Source organism: Protomyctophum bolini, assembly GCF_963924005.1.
Source record: "Protomyctophum bolini genome assembly, chromosome: 3".
In the NCBI taxonomy this organism is placed as follows: domain Eukaryota; kingdom Metazoa; phylum Chordata; class Actinopteri; order Myctophiformes; family Myctophidae; genus Protomyctophum; species Protomyctophum bolini.
In genome coordinates, this window is record NC_137864.1 from 10,548,410 (window position 1) to 10,552,784 (window position 4,375).

Sequence of the window (4,375 nt, forward strand, 5' to 3'; positions counted from 1 at the left end):
AAGGACGAGATAGTGTGTCATGATCTCGACATCAAAGATAGCCAGATCAAGCAACTTCAGATGGAAAAGGAAGCAATGCTGGCTGAGATTTATAAGCAAAGTGAAGAAGAGTCCATTCTCAAAAAGGACTTGCGTACGGCCATGTGTGAGATAAAAACAGCAAACATGTATATAAAACAGCAAGCATACAAACTAAAGGTAAAGGACGAGACCTTCCTACAAGTCCAAAAGCTTTTGGAGAAGAAAGATGAAGAAATCACTACCCTCATGCAGATCTACCAGATGAAGATCTACCAGCTGAAGATGGCGGCCCACAATGGAAGAATGTCTAAGAAAGACAAAACACTTAAGCAGGTCAGGAGAGGAGTGCAGTTGGATGACCTACAGAAAATTATGCTACAGGTGCATCATGAGGAGCACATCATGAACACAATGACATTCACACAAATGTCCAATACAATACCCACTAACTACAGTGCTTTTGAGTGGTGCAACCACTCCTATAGACAGCTATGTGAGTCCCTGGGTCCCTGGCTGGGTCTGTCCAAGCACAAAAAATTGCGTTTGATTGATATTGATTGAAATATTTATTAACAGTTTGCAGAATTACAGTACATTTAAGCACAACTCAATACAAAGACTGTTAACTGTGAGTGGATCACCCAATAAAGCATTACACTTGTTTAGGGTCCACCTTGTTCAATTCATCAAGCGTTTGGTTGGTTTTCACCACCAACTCACTGTTGCGCAGCCTGAAGGGCCTTTCAAACGGAAATGCCGGAGTACTGCTTCAGTATATCTCCGACCAAAATAGTAACTTTATAAATCTATCTTAAAAGACGAAAATAAAACCGCATGAGTTTTCCTGATGTCAAACTGTCAGAACCAGCTTTTGTTGTGTTGGTTTATGTGCTAACAGAGTGACTTTGAGAGCTGTTTCCCGTCACAATGGAAGTCAATGATTATTTCTTAAATTGCTAATAAACAATGGCACGAAATAACTCATGGAATAGTTTGCCCATAATAAGGTAAGAAAACAATCCAAACCTCTCAAAAAGTGGTCTTACCCTTTAAGTAGACACAGGATAACAATACAAAGGTGAACAGACCTAACAATCAACACAGGGATTGGCTGGGAGACTAATAGGACACAGGAGGAGAAAACGAATTATCACAGGGAGGTTAGACAAGACAGGAAACAGTAACTAGGAAAAACAGGAAACACTAGAACATCACTACATAATAAAAGTATAAGACTACAAACTGCCCAAGAATTTTAATCATAAAAAGTTGGTTTGATATGATTTCTGTCCAACAGCAGAGATTTACACAGTGTAACTAAGTACATTTAGGCCTACTTATGTACTGTACTTTTTTTTTTTTTAATTTTTATCCCACAATTTTGTAACCCAGTTTTCTTTTCACCCAGTGCCAATTATCTAATGTAATCCTGGGCGCTACACTTCCTCTGCCAACCTGGGGGGGCAGCGGACTGACCTCATGCCTCCTTCTATGCATGAGGAGTCCAAGCTGCTTCTTTTCACCTGACAGGGGGGGATTTCCCCGGCCGGACGTAGCGCGTGGAAGGGACACGTTATTCCGACCAGTTCCTTTCCCCTCCATCAGGCGCCCCGGCTGGCCAGGGGGAGGTAGTTTTAGAGACCAGGATTACTGCATGTTTTTGTGAGGGTATCTACCCTAGGGGACACGGGGAGAACATGCAAACTCCACACAGAAAGGCCCTTTCGCCAACCCCCGCCTCGGGTATGGGCACTGATGACGCGGAGGAGGGAACACGCCGCCAGTGCCCACAGCGTCCCTAGCGGGAATCGAACCCAGGACCTTCTAGCTGTGAGGCGACAGCACTACCAACTGTGCCACCGTGCCCCTTATGTACTGTACTTTAGTACATTTTTGAGGTATTTGTACTTTACCAGAGAATTTCCCATTTCCATTACTTTTACTTCTACTCCACTACATATCAAACCCAACAGTTACTTTTAATCCAATACAATTATTTTAAAACTTTAGTTAGTAGTTACTTTGGAGATTTTAATTTTGATTCAAAAATTAGAATACATTAACCACTTCAAGCTACCGGTATACCATTTGAAAATAGCTGGTCTACAAGCTCACAATGCGTCACATCGCGACACATTGTAGATACATCAAAATGTACTTAAAGTACTGAAAGTAAAAGTACTCATATTGCAGAATGTCCCATTTCACAAGTTCAAAATGTGTACAATATGTTTTGAAAATAGCCAATCTACAAGCTCACAATGCATCACATTGCGATGCATTGTGAGCTTGTAGATCGGCTATTGTCAAATGGCCGAAATGTGTATATTTACAATTTACAATTTAGGCATTTAGCAGACGCTCTTAATCCAGAGCGATTTACATTAAGCAAGAACAAAAAGCATGGGAATACATCACATAAAAACATTTATCATGAAACATGCGTAAGCTAAGAAAGTAACAGTGGAATATCTATAATGAAACTATACATATAGATATTCCACTGTTACTTTCTTAGCTTACGCATGTTTCATGATAAATGTTTGTATGTGATGTATTCCCATCATATGTATAAGACTACAAACTGCCCAAGAATTTTAATCATAAAAAGTTGGTTTGATATATATATAGGGTTGAAGTGGTTAATGCCTGTTTTCTAATCAAAAATTGAATCTCCAAAGTTACTAGTAACAAAGTTACTTATAGTAACCCTGAGTTTTCAAATAATTGTAGTGAGTACAAATTTTGGCTCTGAGATGTAATGAAGTAGAAGTAAATGTATTGGAAATACTCAAGTAAAGCACAAATACATCAAGTACAGTACTTGAGTAAATGTACTTAGTTACTTTACACCACTGCTGGTAGGCCTACTCTAGAACAATCATTTTACTACTCCGCCACCAAAATGTGGAATGCTCCGACACCATCCATTACAAACTATATGTAGACTAAATCACTGGATTCTTTCAAAACTAACTAGGAGACCACAAGGGGAGGTGAATGCAATTTACCATAGAAAGGAGGTGTCATTCACGGCCAATGTTTTGGTGACTGCCCCATGGTTAAGGTTTGGGTGCCCAGTTTCTACAGTCTAGACCACCTACGTACCTATTATCTACAGCAAACACACAATCTTTCTGTGGAAGTCCCCTTTGAGAAAGGGGTAGTAGTTTCCAGTGTGTACATGTTGATCAGTATGTGAAACTCCCGTAGTTATATATGTGATAGCATTGCCATGGAAACAGCAAGGCCATCAGTTATTTTTAAGCCTAGGGGTCTTCTGACACCCACACATCTTGTTGGGTTTGAAGTTACAATATAACGTATGTGGTTCCCTATAATTCAATATTAAATTATATGAAATATTAAAATATGGCCATGCACACTGCTAGCCAAAGTGCCAATATTTTTATTATGGACGCAGAGCATAGAAACCAAAGTTTCGGCAGATAACAGCCTTCTTCACTCACTTAAGGCAGTTATCTGCCAAGACGTTGGTAATCACAAACATGCTTCAATGATCTTCATTTGAAAATCAGTTATTAGGAAACTTGCTATACCGTAGGCTACTAACTCAAAATGCAGTTGGCCTTATTTGATGTGACTGTTAAATCAAAGAAATCCCAATAAGCTTTGGAAAATTGTCAGCAGTCAAGTGTTGTAGTAGGCCTATGTATTCTGTATAGGCCTATACATATACAGTTTATCATTATCATATTATTTATGATTATTATGAGTTGTGTGGTAGTAGTCATGAAGCTCAGAGTCATGAAGGCTGATGGTTGACGGCTGGAGAGGCTCTACAAGAAAACTGGCCTCACTGTCCACCATCTGGCTTTCAAAGACCACGTAATGGACTACAAGGAGGCTCTCTCTCAGTATTAACCACCCCAGTCCCTCAAGGACTACACCCCTGTGCGGAACCTAACGTCTTCGGACATGGAGCTCCTCACCACCCGTCATGCGAAAAAGCGAACCCTCAGCGATAGAGCCTTCTATGTGGCAGCCCCCCCTTGCCCTCTGGAACTCTCTCCCCTTGGAGATTCGCCAGGCGCCTACATTGGACTCTTTCAAGTCTGCACTGAAGAGACATTTGTTCACTTCTGTTTTGTAAAGCGTCCTTGGGTTTCTTGAAAGGCGCTATATAAATTCAAGTTGTTGTTGTTGTTAGTAGTAGTAGTAGTAGTAGTAATTATTAATAATAATGTTTTCGTTAAAAAGTTAAAGCTTTATAGTCCGATATAGTAAACATTGCTAATAACATGGGTAACCCCATCTCTCCAGCTGTTCCATTTAACAGAAAATACATTATCAGGTGGGTTACAAATGACATCCCATCAGTAGAAGCCCAGAA